At 45.2% G+C, this 21,758-nt stretch overlaps 1 protein-coding gene across 2 annotated transcripts in view; it reads right to left on the bottom strand.

Moving 5' to 3' along the window:
* VEGFB (vascular endothelial growth factor B) overlaps nucleotides 1–21,758 on the bottom strand; it is a 387,557-nt gene that overhangs the window by 220,875 nt on the left and 144,924 nt on the right. The window lies entirely within an intron of this gene.

The raw sequence follows: 21,758 nt of genomic DNA, 5'->3' as shown, positions 1-21,758 counted from the left end.
AAAACAAGCAAAAAGAAAGTATGTCCCATAGAGGTCCATGGGAGGATTGCAGCAGAACATCTTTCCTAGCATTCGTCTTTATTGGAGTAATAGTGCAAGGTTTACTACAATGTATAGTAGAGCAGCAGTTGTCACACAAATAGTACTGATGCTACTAGCAATAATTCTAAAAGTCAAATTAGCACTAGTGTTGCTACTAGTAGTAATAATCATACTAATATTTGTAGCACCATAGTAGCACTAAAAGTAGTACATGCTGTAGCAGTACTTGTAGAAGCAGTAGTATTTGTGTAATTAGTAGCACCACTAACTGCAGAAGTAGGAGCAGTGGTAGAGGCACTACTAGTATTAGTGCTTTTACCTGTACACGTAATAGTTCAGCAAGTGCTTGAAGTGGCACTGGTAGCAGCAATAGCAGTAAACATAGTACAGTCAGTGGTGTACTGAGCGGGGGAGGGCAAGGGGTGCAAGCTGGCCCCCATGCGGCTCTTTTAAGAGCCAGACCGGGACATTTTTCAGTGGGACCCCTCTTCCGTTCAGCATCTAAATGAGGGTACCCAACAGGAAAGGTGTCCCGCTGGCAGGACGATGTGTGCCAAGCAAGTCCTGCTCAGCATGCTCATTGTTCTGGCAGCAGGACACCTTACCCTTTTCTGAATGGGAGAGGTGTCTCGCCGCCAGGACAATGTTCCAAGGAGCTCAGGGCAGCAGAAGGCCTCTCATGTTGCGCTGTGTCAACAGAGCATTACAATGTGAGCCATTAGGCACTGATGGTAGGGAGCAGGGGTACTATTAGCAGGGACATTTCTCCCTTTAGCAATGGGAGGGAGTGATCAGAAGTGAGAAGGGTGCACAATGTTGCATACTTTATGAAATAATGACCATGGGCCTCATTACAAGGGCGGAATGGGTTTAACTGCGCTGGTAATGGTGCCGCCACCGTTAAACCCATTCCACCCTGATTTTACCAGACGTCCATAGTGGGTCCCGTGAGGGGACCAGGATCTATTAACGGGCCCGTTGTTAGCTCCCTCCCCATTCCCATTGAGCCCTATGGGGGCTCGAATGGGAATGGGGAAGGACCGGGTCCGGGTTCCCTGAAGGAGGAAATACCGGGCCCTCCAAAGTCATAATGGCCCGGTATTTCCCCATTCAGGGAACCCGGACACGATTTTGGAGGCAGCCATGGCGCTAATAGCACTGCTACCTCCATAGTTGTAATGAGGCCATATGGCTTTAAAACCCAAGGGGAAATTGTTAGGTTCACATTAATCTGCATTATGCTATTGTGGCTTTGCATGCAGAATTGGGAGAATAAAACTAAAGCCATACTCAACATATTTCTATGACAATGTATATAGTGTAAAGTTAGTTTACTATGAAAGGCTATTTTATTATGTAACGTGGTTTGCTTCCAAGGCATTGCTATAAATAAAGTATTATTCAAGCACATGAAATAAATGCAAAGCAAAACCTTAAGATCTATATCAACTAAACCTGGGAAGATGTGCTCAATTGCTTAAACTGTCCATCTCCCGGTTTCAACATTTAACCAAAGTGTGTGATCCTGGACAAATAATTTAATTGCATTGTGTCTTAGCAGAAGTTCTGTAAGTGATTCACTTCATAGCTTATGTTAATATATCATGTGGTTATAAAAAAAAGACCTGACTATGGAGTTGCTCCATATATAATAATAGTGCAATTTAGGTACTTTGCAACATCAAGTTATTTGTCACTTGGCTTTACTTATGGCAGCGTATTCTAGAGTCACTTCCATGGTGACTCCAACAAAGACTGATGATGCTCCTTGCAATGTCCTTTTCTGTGAAGTCATTCGTTGGTGCAATCCATATGCAAGTTAGGAGGTTTGTGTGTAGTTTGCCCCAGAGCGCCTGGACAGAGCTCTAATAGATGTGTTTCCTGCATCTGTAATATCCTGCAGTTTTATTTTTTTTATTATGTGTTAAAATGCCATGTGCCATTAATGTTACCAAAAAAGTAGATCGTGGCAGGGGTGGACGGTTTGTGGGGACGAACGAGACCATGTGGAATTGCACGCATGGCATTTGGGGGGGAGCAGCAGGACTTTTTTTGTGGCTCGCCCATCTGCAAGCTCCCACACTCTTGCAATGCTGGCTACTCCCGTGAGTACAGTAGTAGTAGGAGAAGACCCATCTAGAACGGGGTTGGCATTGTGCCACCTGCCCATATTACTTGAGAGTGCCGCAGAATTTTGCAGGCCTGGAGGGGTCACTTACTGTGTACACCTGTATTGCAGCTGAGGTAGAACCAGGGACATAGAGATTGCATCGTCCTGGCAGCGGGACGCCCGCGCAGAATGACGAGACCAAACCGCACTGAACGCCGAGTTCAGCTGACCAGAAACGTGCGTGGTGTACGTTCAGAACGTGCAGAAAGGTAGCGTGCATAAAACGGCGCGCTGAACGTGTACTGCTTTCAATCAATATGTTGACCTTAGATAAACTACTTCCTGGTTTGTGTCTTGTAGAAAGGCCGATTAAGCCCTCTGACGCTCGCCGTTCAGTATGTCCCTTATGTCTGGCCCTTGTAGTAGCAGTGCTGACCAGGATATTTCCTATACGCACGTTATAGTTAGGAGTTTAGTGTCAGCCCAGTTGAACTATAAAAAATCAAAACACAATCAATGTGTAGAAAAACTGTGCATTCACTTTAAGTGCTTGCCTCCATGATGCAGAAAAGAGGTCCCCGAGGCCAGGGCTTTGCCATCAGACAGTGCCCATGCTGGGCTTAGCCTATGGGTCCTGCTGATGACCCCATGGCGGGCGGATGACTTATACCAATGCTGCGAGGTGAGAACGGCAATGGGCCATTGGAGAAACAGCACAGCCAAACACTGAAGCACGGCCGCGCCCGTGCTGCATCCAGAGTGAGAACCCAATATCTGCTTTCCTAGTAAATTATTGATAATCTGCAAATGTTGCCAGAAAACACAAGTTTCCATTTTTCGGGAACCCGGGGAGCATAAAGATGGGTGGATAATTACTAAGGTTCATGAGGTTGTGGGAGGATGTAATAGGGCCATTTATTTTGTTGCAGCTAAATTCGTTTTGATTCCAAGATAATAATTATGTTCAATTATTCATAGTGCTTTAAGTGGGCTGCGGGTCATCAGGCCAGTCCCGGCCCGGGCAGGAGCCCTGAACGCGGGCAGTTTCCCCCCTTCCTTCGCTCAAGAATCGGCTGCCAGCTGTACCAAGGCAGAGCTTACTCCTCACTGCCTGCAGCCATTTATTCCAACATCAAGTAGCTGCTAATCCCAGTCATTGCTGCTTCTCTGAGCAGCGCGGAGTTATCCTAAAAGAGAATCAAAAACACGCCACGGCCTATGTTTTATCAGCAAGCAGTACATTGCAAAACATATTTTGTCTATTATTTTGGCTGTCCTAGAATAGCAACCACAGGTCTTCTGTTGTTTTGCTCCAGGGAGCCGTGCCCTGCATGTTACATGTGGCCCTCATTACGAGTGACCCGGTCCGGAAAGAAAATGCTGGTAACAACGGTTACCGGCACCTTTTCCGGCCCGTGTTACTCTGAGTTTGCCGGTAAGGGCTGTGAACTTCAGTAGTTCAGGCCCCTACCGGCAGATAATTCACTAAAACACCGGCACCATTAGTAGCGGTGCCGGTGCTGCCGGTAGGCCGCCGCTAGGGCAGCCTACTGGCAACCAAGGGCATATGAACTCTTTGAACTACGTTACAGAGTACAAGCTTGTCTCCACAGCAGGCACTTTAATGTTATGGTTTATCTTACAGTGATTGGAAACCACATTGATCAATTTTTATATGATTTCATTTTCTCTATCTGGATATTTATACTTTTGTGGATTTTCTACTCTACTCATTATAGTCAAAGCACATTTTTGTAGATTCCCCCCGCCCCCTTCATACTATGTACGTTTTGTAATTAGCAGAAATGCAACCCTATCTATTAGGCCACTTCATTAGTTACACTGGCCATACCTCTTATACAGGTGCCTTAGCTACGTATGCGTCTTACGCCATTGCAGACAATTCTCAGCTCCCATCAGCAGATATTATTGTGTGCCCCATTAAGGTCCCACCTTGAATTCTCATCCCACTAAAAGCACTGATTATTCAGAAGTTGTACTTGACGTCCGTATCATTTCTCAGTTTGCAGTGTGATGGACCGACCAGACAACCATAGTTTATTCAGAAACAGAGAGTGGTTGGGATAGACAGTTACAGACACTAAGAGGATTATTGAAAACAAAAGGAGGTATTATTTAAAACAAAAGAAGGTATTCCTTCTTGGAAAGTTCCTAAGTCAAAGGTGGGTACCTAGTATGGTAAGTCTACACCTCTTCTGTGGATTAAGGTTAAACTACCCTCGATAGCTCGTCAGTTCACTTTACCAAGCAGAACCATGGACTAGGTTTGGGGAAAATGCCTAGAGGACCAAGGGGTTCTTATACTGAAACTAAACAAGGTGTTCCCCATAGGAATACTCTGAGTAAAAAAGTGTAGGGTTGGACAAGCTATACGGTGTCACGACTCTTCCTCTAGTGGTGCTACTGGTCTCTCCTTAGTTCTCTAATCTATACACAGTCTCAAGGTTATATCCCCTAGTCACTTGGATTTCTCGGTTAAGTCACAGCAGTATAGTGGACAGCCACATGTTGGCTCAAATTCACAGTCGCAGGGATATGGCTCCCATTGACCTCTTTACCAGGTTACAGTCTCGGGGATATAGCACCCAGATGCTTCTTTGCCACACTTCCCATTCACAGGGATATAGCACCCAGCTTGCTCTTTGGGTATCCAGTCATTTTACCGAAAATAAAACAGAGTGGTAAGTTTCACCGAAAGCCAAAATACCGAGAAAATACCAAAAATGTGTTAAAAAAAAAAAATATATATATATAGTGGGGTAAGGGGTTAAATGGTGGGGATGGGGGTTGGGGTGGGTTAAGAGGATAGGAAAACAGGGGGCTTGGGGGAACCCCCAAATTACAAAACAAATACAGTCAGTATTTTTTTCAGTATTTTGACAACTCTGAAATGTAACACTCTGTTTTTACCTTTGGTAAAATCACATATAACCTCTATTTGTATATCAGCCAGTGCCTGCTCTACTTCTTCCTGACCAGGGCTTATAGTGCCCCAGAGACTCTAAGGATAATCCGGTCCTTCCCACTACTAAGGGGTATCATGCACCTCGCTCTACTACATGATAGGGTTCTCTTCTCGCCCTTAAGCGATGTGCTATCCTTCACATGGGCCAGCAGCGGGATCCTAAAGAGTCCTGCCCATAGGGCGTCCCTTCGCTTTAGGTACAGTGGTTTGGCCCTCTTGCCTAGGTGGCCCAGGAGCCTCCAGACATCCAGAACTCTCCCTTCAAGTGTCTCTGGCCATGCCCCGGGCTGCTGCCTCTCCTACTTTGCCTCTTCCTCTCTCCTGTTTGGCATCTTCCCCTCTCTCCTACTATCTCTTCTTCTTTCTCCTGCTTCACCACTTCCTCTCTCTCTCCTGTTTCTCCTCGTCCTCTCTTTTCTGCTTGTCCTCTTCCTCTCTCTCCGGCTTTGCCTTTCCCCTCTCTCCGCTTCTCCTGTTCATCTCTCTCCCACTTTGCCTTTTCCCCGCTCTCCGGCTTTGTGACTTCCCATCTCTCCTACTTTGCCCCCTCCTCTCTCTGTCTTCCGCTGGCCTTTTGTAGGACATGCATCCTAATTCAGCCTCTTTCTTTCCAATTGGTCTTGCTTCGTACATCGTTGTGAGGGGCAGACGTATTGGTGGATTACGCTAATTGTCTCCTTTGAGCTTTCGACTGTGTGTCTGCAGCCCTTCGAGCTGATAAAATGGCTGATGGCCAACTGTACATTAGGTGGAAGACCCTCCGCCTTTTCAGCTCTGCGTGGGACCACAGCGGCATTCTGCCTCAGCTCCCCGTGGCCTGCCTGCTTCTGTGGTGGCTTCTCTGCTCTGAACACCGCCACAGGTTCTGGAAGGGGCACTCCACAGCTCCCATCTTTTATCACCCCTAAGTAGCTCAAAGGGCTGCTGATATTGCCCTGGTAGGTTGGTTCTTTTGGGCTTCAGGGTCCCCTTCAGGCGTTGGGTCATTGAGCCAGAGAGCTGACTTAGTCACAGCAATTAGAACAAGGAACTTACAATCCCAACTTAGTATTTTATATTGGAAAAAATAGCCCCTACCGTATTTTATAAGGATATTGCAAGTTCCCAAGGAGTTTCCTGACCAAATAGAGGAAGGAGTTGGAATGCCAAGTTCCTTTATAAGGTCACAGAACTCCAAGGTGACTTGCTTATGTATAATATGTGGTATTGTATTCCTTATAATGCATGGCCACAAACTATCATTCCCTTTAATACCTTGTGTCTTGAATAATATAATGTAAGAGGCCTTCCGTTTGTGATACGTATAATCAATGTAGAATCTGTTTGGATTTAAAAGAAAAAAGTGTGTTTAAGAAAAGAGTTCAACCAGCTTAATAAAATGCATCGAAAAAGGTTTTCATTTTGTGTTTTAAAATAAGTAATAACATGCAGATTCTTGCTCACATCTGCCAAACTCCAGCAGTGCACAAATTAAACATTCTACCATGAACAGTTCCTTGTCAATTAATAGCTGTAACACTATTCTACAAGCAAGGAATATGAACATTTTTTCACTGCTTTCATTAAGTGCCACAGTGGCAGCTATAATTCTCTCTGGCATCTGACATTATGACGTCACAACTGAAGTGTAATAAATGATTCCAGAGCAGGTGTGATGTCATTTTTGTATTACAGGTCAGTTGTGATGTCACAGCCAGCCTGTAATAAGAACATAATTTCCAGGCTTTGATACAGATATTGCAGGCTGCCACATATTATAGCAAAATAGAAGTGATTTCAGAATCCTTATCACGGAAAGGATGTTACACCCATGAATGACTTTTCAGCATTCCAGTGAATTGCCAATTTCAATCAGAAAACCATCACTAGGAAGACGATTACATGATGTATAAATATAATACACGAGAGCCTGAAATTCTCCCACATACGTTTAAACATAATGTTCTTATTGCAGGCTAGTTGTGACATCACGTGTGGCCTGTAATACGAACTTACATCATAGCTATACTGTAATCAGCTCGTACCGTTGCATTGTGATGCCACAAGGCCTGCTGTTTGAAACAGGACGGAGCAGAATTCCAGCTGCCACTGCAGCACATAATTAAAGCCATGACAAGCTTTTCAAATTCCTTTCTTTTAAAACTTCTTTCTGTAACATTTCTCAGCCACATAGTTAATGGTAACATGTTTATTTGTGCACTGCTGGAGTTTAACCCCTTAAGTGCTAAGGATGAGTATATATTCATTCTGAATTCCCATAAGGAATCATTGTAGACAAACTAGAAGACCTCTCATATTAGACTCAACGAGAGGTTATGCTTTAAAGGGGATGATATGGTGTGGCCATGTATTATAAGGAATACAATACCCCCTGCTGCAAGTAAAAAGGGTATTGCAAGTCATCTCAGCGTCCCAGCACCTTACATAGGAACTCGACCAAAGATCACAGAACTTCTCAGTGACTTGCAAAATCCTTATAAGGTATGATAGGGAGTACTTCATCCCACATATCATGTGCTCCAGTGATTGTGTATATTGTGCTGCTAAAATATCATCTGGGGTTTTCAAAACATATATACGTCTTTGTTTCCCCACGCTCGGTCGCACACGATGCAATGGAGGTAGGTCGAGTCCCTCTAGGTGATCATTAGTCCCCTATTATTGTTTCAGGGTGTTGCCCCACCTGTTCCCATTCTATCACTGGGACATCATCTTCTTTAAGTTGAAGAAACCCCCTTGACCAACCCTCATGGACCAGGAATTTAATATCAGCTTGTCTGCCATCATATCGAGAACTTTACATACACAGGTAGGATGAAATAAAATAAGGAAACAAAACTACATTTGTTGACATTTAGTTTTTCCTCCTGGGCTTCTTGGATAAAGATATTGAACCCTAAATTGGTCACGTGACCATTGGATCAATCCCTCAGGGTTACCATTCGCTCCCCCGGGTGTGTCTCCTACCTGCCCTCTTCAGGGACGCTATAGATCTGCAGAGTGTGGGGCATGTGGTGTTGTTATTCCACAGCATGCTATAACTTGTTGTATTCTTCTTTGATGCATTCAGCCTTAACCGGAAGCAATCTCTTTTGCAAGCCCCATTTCTCAACCATGGCTATTTCCCATACGTGATTACGCGATCTTCGAGCCGATGGGCCATTTTCAACCTTCCAGTCACATAGAATTGCACTAATTACAGATATCCTGCTCTTTTTTCCATTGATGAGATGTTCAGTATAAGGATACTCTCTCCGAGCAGCCAAAGGCTGGCAAGTCTGGAGTGTCTTTGCAACACACCCGTATGTATATATTCTTTGCCTTGGACCATATCATGCGTTGGGGTTAGGGCAAGACCAGAGCGTGTGACCCAGGGAGCTAATGGCATCTGCACATCGCCAACAAGACAGTGATTCTCTTGCACCGATCTTACGCAACCTATGTGGAGTGAGCTATGACCTATGCAGGGGTTTATATTGAATTTCCCTGAGTCTTAGGGATATGATATATCAGAAATGGCACCCCAAAGTGCAAAAAAGTCCATAACTTTAAGGTGAACATGAAGGTGGTGGTGTAAGCCCTATTGTCAGGGATCAGATTCATGTAGATCGGTTTAATCCGAGGATATCCACTATCAGGTTCTCTAACGCTCTCCCCCCATCCCGTCAATCCACGATCTGTTGCCCCTAGAGTATTTTGCTCAGCATTGTCTGTCGCAGTCCCTTGTAAAGCAGCCAGTCCGATGCCCCCAGTAGATCTTTTGCCTTCAGTGATTAAAATCCCTGTATGTTAGGGCCTTAGAGTTTGCATTGCCTGGTCGTGTATGCTCGTAGGGAGAGCTAGTGGGTCCTTCTCATTGGTATGTACCACCCAGAGCCAGTTTTTCACAGAAACATCAGGCAGGAGCTGATTAAATGGTATTCCTCGCTCTCGCAGAGATTATGACAACACCATAACCATGAAGCCTATTGTTTGGTGTGACTTTAAGCTCTTGGAATCCTATTACATAGGAAGTATAGAATTTGGGGCAATCCCCATGCTTGTAAAGCATGGGTCTCTATTTTCTTCCTCTCCGGGTTATTAAGGGGTGTTTGCCAATCGCTTCACATTGAGCAATTGTGCTGCACTATGGTATGATATCCAATCTGGGAAGGCAAAGCCGCCATTAGGTCTCATTGCTATCAGGGTTGAAGTTTTTAATTTCTATTTCTTTTTCCTCCAAATACATTTTGTGAAACAGGCATCTAATTCGTGCAAGGGATTTGCTGGAATCTTAATTGGGAACATTTGTGATAGATAAAGTAGTTTGGGCATTAGGTTTTGCTTAATTGCATCAATCCTACCGTTAAGCAGAATGGGAGGACATCTAATTTTGTTAGGTCTTCTTTGATCGAGCATATAGTCGGATTTAATTTACTTTAAATAGTCTGGTCAAGTGTATGGCTAGTGTGATGCATCTGGAGGTTTCCACCCTTCTTCCCTGGGAGCAGGGGGGGGGGCACCCACTTTGAGGCTAGGGAGGTGAGCCCACTAAGCAAAACCCTCTGTAGGGGTTTGGAAAAGCGGGACCTCACTGGGAGTGACTCCCCTCAAGGAGACAAGGACTCCCATTCTCATGGGGAACTTCCTGTATCTAAGGCAGTATCTGCATAAATGGGAATCTGAGAAACCGATGTTACATTCAGCTGTGGGACTCAAAATAATATTGCAAGTGATTTTGGATGTTGGGCTCAAGACAGTGCTGGTCTTTCTGTGGGCTTGACAGCTGAACATAAATAACACCCCCTTTTTGTCCACGGACCGAGAATAAAGGCACAATCACCCTTAAATGGAGGAGAAGAAGTAATATGTAGAGGGGAACCTCTGATGTGAGCACATCACTGATGGGTGGAGCCACGCTGCACAGTGGAGCTGGCTATGGTACGGAGAGAGGCAGGAGAAAGAGAGAGATGTCGCTGACCCAGCACAGAGCTGTGCCTTATCTGGAGGTGCAACCATGCGGAGCTTGTGATGGGTTCGCTGCCCTAGAAACAACGGCGAACCCAGAATGCAAGGGAGGAATGAATCTTCCGCTCACAATGAAGGAGCCAAGGAGCAGAGAAAACTGAGATGAGAGGAACACAAAACTCGCCCAGGTACAGACGGAAGCACCAAAACGCTGTGGAGAACACCACTGCTACCGAGCAGACGTTACCTCACTGGAGCGAACCCAACGACATAGAAGGTACCTGGGTTGCTCATAGTGGAGGAGGGTGGGGAGACCAGAGAGTGAATGGGGAAGAAGGGAGGATTACACCAACTCCATTCCATGAGCATAATGGTCCAGAGGGAGAGAAAGAAGCAAGTAACAATAAGGGTTACGGGACCTCAAGAAATCTGAATATTTTAATCAGCCAAAAGGCTCACAGAAACTACCAAGAAGCAAGAGAGGCATATGTAAAGAGGGGTTACCAATTAACCCTGGTAGATAGATGAGACATTCATGCACAGAAACCTAAGAGAGCCACAGGGGCCCAATGAGGCAAAAGAAGGACAAATTCCAGGGGAACACAGAGACAAACAAGGAGAAACCCGCCCAAGTGTTGGAGAGGGATCGTGGAGGTATCCCTCCACCTACGACAACCTGGACATTTGATCTTTTGAGAAACTTGATACTTTATTTGGTAAATTTGAGAAACTTTTGGAACTTTGACAAGATGGACAAGGACTGCTAAACCAGGGGATTCCTGGAAATCCTGAGAGAGATCGTAGTGAGCAACTCTAAAGGCAGGATACTATTTTTTTAAGTGGTAGGGCCAGTTTAGTTTAGATGATAGATTTGGACAGAGGACCATTTTTGTTATTTTGACTATTGACAAGCACCTTCATATAGTTTTTTAGGAAAGGAACTCCCCTTTTAGCAACCGGGCTAGAAAGGAGTTTTCTTTTAAGTTAAATAAAATCCATTGGTAACATGTCCCCTGGTCCGAGTCCTTCTTCTGGCTTGCCACAAAATCTAACACCACATGTGGCAAGCCAGAAGAAGGATCAGTACCATCTGCTACAAGGATGGAACCCATGTTAGTTCTACGCTTACGGTCGAACTCTAAAATGCCTAGTTTGGCTACCCTACAAACTATGAGGTTTGATTTGTTCAACACTGATGAGGTACACATACCATCTAAAGAAGGTCGCTTATTACGCACAGGCATTAGTATTTCCCTTCCCACCTGGAAATATATTTGTCTGGCCACCAAGTCCAGGCTTGCATGGCGCCACTCCCTGAATGTAGTAGCAGGGTGGTGGACCCTGACTATCGAGGGGAGGTCAAAGTTATCCTGCACAACCGTGGATCTGACCTTTATGAGGTCAACGTTGGAGATGCAGTGGCACACAGCATTTTAGGACAAGCCTTAACTCCTGTTCCCCAAGAGGTTCAAGGGTTAACAGAGACACTATGGAGATCCTTAACATTCAAGGAAGCTGATACTTCCCTGGCTGATCCCGTCACAACTAAATCTGAAGATCTCACTCCTTTACCTGACCTGGTGTTTGCCCAAAGGAATGACTCGGTCCTTACAGAAGCCTTTGCGAGGATCATTTTGGAAGAGCAGGGTCGCAGTCAGGCAGGACCTTTCTTTTCCATCAAAAAAGGCTTACTATATCAAGGGGATACTGAGAAAGATGGCCTTCCCAGAACCCAACTGAGACTCCCCAGAAGTCATAGGAGAATAGTATTGGATCTGCCCCATTCCCACCTAACAGCCACTCACCAGGGGATAAAGATGGCCCAGAGCCAAGTGGTGCCTGGATTCTGCTGGTCTGGGGTATTGTGGGATGCAAAAATATATATAGCTGCATGTGACATAACATATGTCAGAAAACGCCAACCACTCCAGTACTCCTCACCCTATTGCAACCACTCCCATTATTGAAGCCCCTTTATCCCTCATAGCTATGGACATTGTAAAAGCCATTAGAGACATCTAAGTTGGGGAATAAATTAATCCTACTCTTAGTGGACTACGCTACTCGGTAGCCTGAAGCATTGCCACTCAAGAATAACACCAGCCAACACATTTTGAAATAGTTACTCCCCTTTCTCTCCTGAGTAGGTTTCCCTAATGAGATCCTCACAGACCAAGGTACCACCTTTATGTCTAAAATAATGCAGCAGGTAAAGGAAATGCTAAAAATAAAATCATTATGAACCTCTATACCACCCTCAGAAGATGGGCTTGTGCAACGATTTAATCAAACTCTCAAGAGGATCAACCACAGGTTAGTAGAAACTGATGGCTGTAATTGGGATTTCATGATTTCTGGGCTCTTTTTGCCATTAGAAACCCACCCCAGGCATCTTTGGGATACTCCTGCATTGAACTATTATATGGAAGGGAAATGCAAGATCTCTTAGACATGCTCAAGGAAACCTGGGAGGAAAGGGACGAGGCTACCTTACCCATTTCTCAGACAGCCCAGAAACTTAAGACCCACATGGCCGCAGTCTGAGAAATCATAAAACATAATTTAGGTAGAGCCCAGGAATACCAAAATGCTCTACATGATAAACAAGCTGTTACCCAGTCCTTTTCCATAGGGGATTCAGTTTTAGTTTTGTTACCAACAAATGGTTTCCAAATGGTATGACCTCTATATGATCCTAGGAAAAAATGCCGTTAAACTACGTAGTCATCCAGCCAGACCAACGTCAAAAGGCTCAAATCTATTATACCATTCTCTTAAAGGAATGGAAAATCAACCTCTTAGAGAACGCTACCATTACCATGGCCATTCTGTTAACTAACCAAGAATTAGAAGTTAAACGAGTTCCCAAAAACCTGCCCCTTCAACAGCAGGGAGACCTTCATGATCTATTTGCACAATTCCCTGAAGTCTTCTCCAAAGAACCCAGTCGGCTATGTAATTCTTTTCATTTTATTTATACTCCATCGGGACAGATGGTGAATCTAAAACCATACAGAATTCTAGAGGCCTGAAAAAAGATAACTGAGGAAGAAATTACTTCTACGCTGGAGACAGATATAACTGAACCCTTTAAGAATCCCTGGTCCTCCCCCATAGTTTTACTAGCACAACCTGATAAAAGCTGGAGGTTCTGAATTGATTTTCAAAAATTCAATTCAATCTCAGGTTTTGACAATTATCCTAGGCCCAGGATAAATGAGCTTATCAAAAAAACTAGGGTCCGTCCGATATATATATCTACATTAGTCTTCACAAAGGGATACTAGCAAGTCCCCTTGAATCTAGACAACAGGGAGAAAATGGCTTTCTCAACACCCAAGGGGCTTCCAGTTTAAAGTCATCCCCTTTCAGCTAGAGTGCTTAGACCCTAATCTGATTTTGCAGGGCCTACTTGGACATACCATCTAAAGAAAGACGCTAAATACCCATGGGCGTTAGTAGTTCCCTTCCCACTGGAAACTATATTTGTCTGGCCACCAAGTTCAGGCTCGCAAGGTGTCAATCTCTGAATGTAGTAGTGGGGGTGGTGGAACCTGACTCTAGATGGGACATCAAAGTTATCCTGCACAACCATGGATCTGACCCCTGTGAGGTAAAGGTTGGAGATGCAGTGGCACAAGGCATTTTAGAACAAGCCTTAACTCCTGTTCCCCAAGAGGTTGAGGAGTTAACACCTGGCCCGAGCATATGCACCATCTATATGAGATCACTTGCGCCTTATGGAAAGCAGGCCTACCTGCAAACCCAAAAACAATGTCATCCAGCACAGTCTGCGCTGAAGTGTCTAGGATACTTCATGGGGGGTGGGTTGATTCAGCCCAAAATTGAAAAAGTCAAGGCTGTACACTCAACACCAGCTCCCAAGACCAAGCAAGATCCGGGAGCCTTCCTAGGGTTAACATACTATAGGCAATTAATTACCAATTATTTCACACTGACCGGCCGTCTCACTGATGACTTGAAGAATGCACAACCTCAAAAAAATGTACCTGGGTAGAGGCAGACCAGAGAACCTTTGATGGGCTAAAACAAATACTTTGTCAAGAACCCATGCTGAAAATCCCTGACTTCGACAGGGTATTTATACTTCAAACAGACGACTCCAAAATAGGTTGCTTTTTGAAAGAAATTCCAATATCGTTTCAATTTTTCCAAATATATGCATTTCTTACGGCATTCATTTGGTGCCATTTCTTTTGGCAGTGTTATTTCAGATGGTCAGCCGACATTTTGAAATAACACTGCCAAAAGAAAAAGCACCACATGAATGCAGTAATAAATGCACATATCTTGAAAAATTGAAAAGATATTGGATTTTCTTTCAAAAAGCAAGCTGGTCAGACACCAAAAGAAAGAAACGTCTCATTGTGCAGTGGGCCACTTCCTGTTTGAGCATAAATGTGTTGAGAGATCCCAGACAAGATCAAATGCTTGAGACCTTCTTGTACTTCAAAAAGTAACACAGTGCTTACGGTATACCTTGATAATAAGCCTCTGAAATAGGCCTGGGGCCAGTCCTTTCCCAGGAACATGATGAACTAGAGCACCCTGTCCTATATACCGGTGGAATGTTGCTTCCTGTGGAACAGGGATATGTCACTGTGGAGTTGGAAGCCTCAGCCATCAAATGGTTGGTAGTCAGTCTTTGATACTAGTTCACGGGGAGGAAGTTGCGACTAGTAACTCACCATTCACCTCTAACCCGGATGAGTGTCAGTAAAGGTTCAAATGCCTGGGTTAAGTATTAAGTGGGAAACAAACAAAGGCGTTCTGGTCACTGATTGCTTCAAAAGGAGCACTAAATGAAGATACTTTAACATCTAGTGTCCCTGAAGAAACTTGGATTTCCCACTTTTCAGCTCTTTTCGATCCATCTTCAAAAAAGATTGAACTCTACAAAGATCGAAGTACACACTGGGACATCGAACTCGATCCAGCTTGCATCAAATCCAAAATCAAAAAACTAAAATCATCTCGAGCACCTGGGCCAGACGGCTTGTCAAACATGGACTTAAAATCTGACCCTGCCAGTTGGTCCATCCTGATAGCGGAAATGTTTTAATCCTGCAGGGCATCCAGATCCATTCCACTGTCCTGGAAGACAGCTAAAGTTGTGCCAATTTACAAATCAGGAGATAAAAGCGATCCAAACAACTACCGACCAATAGCACTCCTTGATTGCATCGGGAAATGCTTTGTCTCTTTCCTCCTTGACAGCTTTAAGACGTGGGTGCCATCTTCAGAGGGGTGGGACAACTTCCAAACGGGTTTTAGGAAAAATCTAAGCACCATGGCTAATATATTTACTCTTAACATCCTCAAGGCAAGAGTACAGGAAGGGGGTTCCCCTCTTTGTCTGGCTTTCATCGACTTGTCCAAAGCGTTTGACAAAGTAAATAGAGAGAAGGTATGGAGCAAACTCACCAACAGGAAATGTCCCCCCGCTTTGCTAGATCCAATACAAGACCTTTATTCCAAAACATCAATGAGAGTTCGACTCAATGTCACAGGTCTACTCTCTTCATCAATTTGTACAAGCTGCGGGTTAAAACAAGGATGCCCCTTGGCACCGGCACTGTATAACGCCTATGCGGGCGATTATCAACAATCCGAAAGAAATGTAAAAGCCTTCCCACCTTCTCTGGGCTCCGAAAAGATTAGTAGGCTGCTTTACGCAGATGACATTATTCTGATTGATCAAACAATGATAGGGCTCCAGAGAAAATTGGACAATCTGAACGAATATCTAAAAGAGAATGATCTGGAGAGTAATAGCTTGAAAACGAAAGTTATGTGCCTTATAAAAGCGGCTAAAAGAAAAACATCAAAGGCATGGTTCTTCAACAATGCACGTCTCGAAGAAGTTGAAACATTCAGATATTTGGGCACCATGTTTAGTAACAAGAAGAACGAATCACCAATGCAAGATTTCTTGGTCCAAAAAAATAAAACCTTAACCAACCAACTAATCATCATGGACAAAAAATGTGGTTGTTTTTCAGTCAAGGCTGCAATAAACTTTTATAGGATGAAAGCGGTCCCTGCGCTCTCTTATGGTGTGGCAGCCATGCCAAATATTCCAGATTCAATTTGGCCTAAATTGGAAGGTTTCCTTTGGAAAAAAGTACTTCGACTTCCAATCTCCACGCCATTAATCCTTATAAGAAGAGAACTTGGTTTAATCTCACTTGAAGGCACGGTATCCCTCAACAGCCTGATGTTTTACAGGGAAGTGAGATTATCTAAAGAAAAAATCTATGTATTAATTCAAGAAGAAATCAAGAAAGGTCATAACAAAACGCTCAAAGCCTGGATACATAAAAACCAAACTCTTCTAAAAACCATAGGAAGTACTGAGAAGGAGCTCGCATTTAATCCAACAAAGACGGCAAAAAAACTGAAAGAAAATGACTGGTGTGACACACAGCTGAAAGCACTGAACTTCAAAGCAGCGGCCCACCTTCCGCTCTTTGCTCAAAAAATAAACGAGCCCATCAGTTACTTATTGAAGTTTCCTAACAAGACCTTTCGTTCGACGTTCTTGCGAGCCAGATTGAACATTTTAAAAACAAACGAGGTCTTGAGAATCTGAGGTAAATCTAGGACAGATTCCTGCTGCTTTTGTTTGGAACAAGACATGAAGGAAAGCTTAAAACATCTGATCCTCCACTGTCCTGGTACCACTGGCAAAAGAGAAATTCACCTAGGTTATTTGTACTCCAAATTTTCAAGAATGGACGAAGACTACTGGTGGTCCTTCTTGATGAATGGGCTAAGTCGAAGACCAGTCATTGCGTTGGTAAACTTCCTGCATAGTTTGAACCTGGACTCTCTTTCCCAACAAATGCAACCCTAAAGGACCTAGCCCAAGTCACTTCATCTGGAAAACTTTAAATGGAAAACATCCATAAAACAATAGTGGAAACAAGACTTTGTAAAAACTGAAATTCAGTTAACACAAAAGAAATGCCTGGGTTATGAGGTTGGTTTTGGATCTACAACCTTTTTGCTTTTTTGTGGAACATCAAAAAGTAAAAGAACACGGAAATGTGGATTTTCTTAGTCGTTACCCTCTTATCATTGAAGGGTGGGCTCTCACTTAACGGGAGGGGTATGTGATGAATCTGGAGTTTTCGTCACTTCTGCCCTGGGGGGAGCCACCCCCTTTGAGGCCAGGCAGTAAACCCATTGAGCAAAAACCTCTGCATGGGTATGGGAGAGCGGGACCTCACTGGGAGTGACTCCCCTCAAGGGTACAAATCTCCCATTCCCTTGGTGAACTCCCAATGCATGCGAGAATTAGATGTTAGATTCAACTGTGGGACTCAAAATAATATTGAATGTGCCTTTTGATGTTTGGCTCAAGACAATGCTGGTCTCTCTATGTGCTTGACAGCTGAGCAGAAAGAACACGCCCCTTTTTGGTCGTGGAGCAAAAATAAAGGTGCGATCACCTTTGAATGAAGTAGATCTGGTCCTGCATTGGATCCTGTAGGATGACGCTGTGCTTTCTCAGCCTCGGTCTTTGCCACACCGATCTTGGTTCTGTGGCACCTGGCAATCATTATTCTCTCTCTCTCTTTCTCTCTCTCTGTCTCCCTCTCTCCCTCTCTCTCTCTCTCTGAGGGAGAGAGGGAGAAGGCGTGCAGTGGTTAAATCATTCCATTCCTAACTTTAATTTTTGTGTCAAGCCACGGCATACTACCCTGTTTTGCTTTTGTCGACTGTCTATGTGCGGAGCTTCATTGGTCCGCCACCATCTTGTCCACACCGCCCCCTGCCTTCAGCCTCATGTTTTATTATCACGTCACCAGAACACGTGTACGCTAATGCCATCCCAAGAGTATGCTGAGAGAATCAGCGCAACATTGGGTCATGATATGTTATGATATGTTAATAAGTTGTTATACTGTGCTAAATCATCACCATAGTCATTTCAGACTGTGGAAACATGAGAGCAATTGAATAATGATGACAAAACAAAACATCCCTGTAGATAATGAACTCGTGCTGTGTTCGGTTCCTGACCATATCTAATTGTGATGAGATGTATGAGGTCCAGAGGCAAACATAGTGGCATGCTCCCTTCAGGTGTTTCAAACTATAGATAGTACAAACATTTAATTAAAACATTGTATTTGCATTTATATCTATTTTCACACCACAGACCTCACTACATAGCACGCGCTGTCCACTAAGAGGGATGGTAATTATGTCTGCCAATCAAAAACGCCAGCTGGAGTGTAATTGCTACATAGAATCCAGCCCTCACCCCCCTCCTTCCTTTTCAGAACAGCCAGAGCACATGGACACAATGAAAATGGCGGCGGGGGCATGCTATAAATCACAATAACCTAAGATAACATACGGGGCCGGGGGAGGGGTGAAGGGCCCACTGCCCATTTTCCCTCACGGCCTGCCACTTCTGCAATAGAGCCTCAGTAAGAGGATCTGCAGGATGGAGGCTCCTTGTGAGGCACCCCACCCTTGAAGCCAGGAATCCTCCACTAGGCCCCTCTCACATCCGTGGCCAATCTAAAAATATGCCCACTTTTTGACTTGCTTAGGGCAGCTATAGAACCTTGTTCTTGAACTATTCACTCTAATTCCACGCCAGCGATCAGCGCCAGAGGTGCAGAGAGCAGAGGCATAGACAGGGTAGTGCTTGAGCAGGCGATGCCCACCCAAAATCTGTACATGCCCTCTCAGAAGCACTGTGTGGGCATTTGCAGATGTTAATGTCACTGTAGTGGTCCCAAGTACATTAGCTTCAGACCAGACTTGCTAGGCAATCCTGGCTATGCCTCTGGCAGATCGGCAGGGGCCTGATTATTACCACGTGCCACGTTTCTGTGCTATTGCGGCGCCACATCCTTGTTTTCCACCGGTGCCGTCCGTGCAGGGCCCTGCCAGCAGACTTTTGCCCACTGGTGAGAGTCTCTGCTTCATGACTGTGCACGTCGACTGCTTGTTTCCCTCGCGTTCTATGGTGTGGCGGAATTAGGCGATGCAATTTATACCCACTTCTGAATGGGATTTTTAGGAATGACAATGCTTTTTGTGTCTTAATACTAATACTAAAACATCTATGATATGATATATGATAGGGTATTTATAACCCAGAGGTTTCTAAGCATGGACCAGGGATCGAACCTGTGGTGCTTCCTGTCGTCTTGCTTCCAAGGCAAGCACGTTGCCCCTGAGCTATCCTCCCAAGACTATCCATTCTCGATAGCCATCTTTAAAAGTGTACACATGTAAAAATTAAGAATTTAAGAATTAAATGTGGTAGAGGCCCAGTGGAAAAAGTGGCAGTAGAACAGGGGGTACACCTAAATAATTAGAAGTCTGGGCTTGGTTACTCTTTGTACTTCAACCCTCACAATGCAACGTTCCCCAAAGGACTGCCATCAGATTTGCGCTTGTTTTCTTGGAATAATAGTGGCGTTAAAAGTTTTAAACGCCTGATTACAAGTTTGGCGTAGTACATCTGGTAATACCGCCAAACTCAGTTACTATTACCGGATGTGATAACTCCCGGATTCCCAGACAGGCCCTCCTAATTCCACTCATGGACTGTGTGCGTCTACTGCCATGGGGCTCAGGGCATATTTGACTTGCAACGCCATGGTGTCTGCGCTCAGCTCCCTGCATAGGTAATTGAACCAGCAAGGATTGGGCCCAGCTTGGAAGGCTATGCAAAGAATTCACAGCGACTCCCATTAGGTCCTCCAGCAATACCAACCACTCTGCGATTGAGATCAGCTTTGCCCAACCAGGTCCATATGCAAAGTCTATCTACAAGCAGTTTGGGGGCATGGCCTTACAATACCAGGCTTCTTCCCCGATCACCCTTCCGGACCACCTTAGAATTGAAGAGGACTTCCAGTCTTTTTGGTGCTTCTCTCTGGTCCTAAGCTCCCAGCGTCTTTTCTCACCACCCCATCTCATTTTTTCTGGATCTCTACCTTTGTTGCCAGTCAAAAGGCTGAGGCTGGCCTCGCCACTAAGCGCTACTGGCCGCACGTACCCCTGTAGCAGCAGCGAAGTCTGGATTCTCTAACACGTGAGGCCTGAAGCTGATGTAGCCCACCGTGCGGACATTAACATCTGTAAATGCCCATAGAGCACTGCTGAGGCGGCATTTACAGATTTTGGGTGAGCTTTCGCCGCTCAGGTCCTACCGTGTCTACGCCTCTGGCTTGTGGGTCTCCAAAAAACTGCTTCCCTACTTATAGACTCCAACACACACAAAACTGCTCAGCGAATGGAAACCTTCACAGTCGAAGACACACTTTCGAGTTGGACTTCACCACGACGAGCTAGCTGTCTGTTCGACTTCGTTCCTTCCTATTTTCCACCATGATGTTGTGAGAGGCGGCGATGACGGACTGTTATACGAATGGACGAGGCTCGTCCACGCCTTGTGCTCATCAAAGCTGCTGTACGGTGTGAGTGTCAGGCACCAGCCTAACGAGTGCTTCAACAAACGGCCAGAAAGGCGGCAACGATTCCAAAGGGGTGAAATCCTCTCTGATTTAAAGAGATTACATGAGGGTTATTTGGGGCAGAAAGAGCGTCTGGATGGCCGTCAGCGGTGGATGTGCGTTTAATTGTGTTTGAAGGGGGCTTGTAGGCAAGCGTTCGAGAGAGTCTTGGCTGCTGTCCTTCGCCCATTAGTTAATCTACAATCTCTGGCAGAAAAAAAACAGAATCATTACAAAACCGCCTGGCCAGGGAACAACAGAGGGGGTGGAGTGGTGGGGCAGAGATGTGGCGAGGGCGCGACTCGAGGCAGGGGCAGCTCCAGCACTGGACAGAAGGAGGCAGTGGGCACAGGGCAGTCCTTACATAGGCACCGAGTGCACGGCAGCACAGGGGGCCACTGTCCCCCTTACCCCTTTAATATCAACGGGCGCAGGAATCACACTTTGACCCGCAGAAGTTTGCACATTTCAGCTGCTCGCTGTACCTCCCAAATGAGAAGGAACGCCTTGTCAATGCTGCGGGAGATAACACAGGCTGGCTTTTAAGGCGCACGCATGTTACGCTATTGTGATTTATACCGCGCAATGTTGCCATCTTCACGGTCTCCAGGCGCGCGGGCAGATCAGAAAAGGAAGGGCAGTTGGGAGGGTTTATAGTTAGTGGGACTGAGAGGGGAGAGCGCCAGAGAGCTTTGATGTGTGCTGATGGTAGATTTGCTTCGGAAAACCGCTCATTGTGCGCTGGTTTGTTTTTAGTTGGTAGACGTTAAGCGGTGTTTGGTGCATGAGTGTGTATGAGGCGATTAGTGTGCGAATGGTTTAGTTTCCTGTTGGGTGTTGTGCGGTGTCTGTAGTTTGCAGCGGTTTTTGATTTTCTCTTTGGCGGAGGTATGTGTGTGTTCTGTTCAGCGTTTGAGGGTGAGCAGTGCCTTAAGTGGCACTGCAAAATGAGCCGGGGCTCATCAAGGGGGCGTGGCCTAACGGCGGGGGTCCTGCTGACCCGCTAGGCCACGCCCCCCTGAGGACATTCGGCTCAATGGGCTACTGGCACCCCTGCCAGGCAGCCTTTTGTAGAGATCAGCACCCTCTCCGCATGGGGGAGAGGGTGCTGATCTCTGCATTTATTTTCTATAGGCTTGCCTGGCAGGGGATAGCGCCTCGCCTA

Source organism: Ambystoma mexicanum, chromosome 2p (genome assembly GCF_040938575.1).
Source record: "Ambystoma mexicanum isolate Mex_15411 chromosome 2p, UKY_AmexF1_1, whole genome shotgun sequence".
In the NCBI taxonomy this organism is placed as follows: domain Eukaryota; kingdom Metazoa; phylum Chordata; class Amphibia; order Caudata; family Ambystomatidae; genus Ambystoma; species Ambystoma mexicanum.
Note: the sequence above shows the minus strand (reverse complement) of the source record. Positions and strands in the feature narration are given on the sequence as shown.